The sequence below is a fragment of the Euleptes europaea genome, chromosome 8 (genome assembly GCF_029931775.1).
Source record: "Euleptes europaea isolate rEulEur1 chromosome 8, rEulEur1.hap1, whole genome shotgun sequence".
NCBI classification, from domain to species: domain Eukaryota; kingdom Metazoa; phylum Chordata; class Lepidosauria; order Squamata; family Sphaerodactylidae; genus Euleptes; species Euleptes europaea.
This window is the reverse complement of record NC_079319.1, coordinates 64,376,385-64,377,275: the sequence shown is the minus strand read 5'-3', so window position 1 is coordinate 64,377,275 and position 891 is coordinate 64,376,385.

The following is an 891-nucleotide window of genomic DNA, read 5'->3' as shown; positions in this document are numbered from 1 at the left end:
TACTGAATCAGACCCTTGGTCCATCAAAGTCAGTATTGTCTGCTCAGGCTGGCAGCGGTTCTCCAGGGTCTCAGGCAGAGGTCTTCCACGTGATCTACTTGCCTAGTCCCTTTAACTGGAGATGCCGGGGATTGAACCTGGGACCTTCTGCATGCCAAGCAGATGCTCTACTATGGAGCCACAGCCCCTCTCCGTATTCCTTAGAAATCTGTATCTCTGTTTAGAATTGCATTGCTATTTTGCCAGAAGCTTTCTTGGGCTATAAGCCCACTTTGTCAGAGAAGAACCTGATGAGTGGCAAATGAATAATGTATCTGAAGCACGCTCTGGTTCACCAAATGCATGCCACGGCCAGTCCCCAAGGTGCCACAGCAGCTTCAGCAGTGAGGATCCGACTCTGAAAGCGATTGGGACTTCATGGGTGTAAATGTAACACTCTCGAGCCAAGGGGGAGCCTTGTCTGAGTTTAATTCCAAAGTGCCTGAAAGGTGAATGCTGAGACATCTTCTCATTGAAGAAGGGAAGCCTCCTGATAACACCTCTGGTACTGTAGGAAACCATGCCCAGTTCCTGGACAAGACAGCTCACCCTGCTCTATTCTCCAGGGGGGTGCCCCAGGACTTCTCTGCCATTGGTCCCTGGCTCAGGTCCCATTCTTTGAAAGTGTCTCCCTGCTTCTGAAAGAGACCCCTCCACCACCTTGTTTTCTGGGGAAAGGGTCTCCAGCAAGGAATCCACTTTCTTTTAGGAAGCAGCAGGAGAACTAGCGTCCCAAGGCTGAGCAAGGACCAGTCCAGGCGTCAAGGGAGACGGCGAATCAGACACAAGAACGCAGTCCTCGGAGCGCTCAGCTCACCGTCCTTCCCCAGTCCTTTTGGGCTAAAGCAGCCT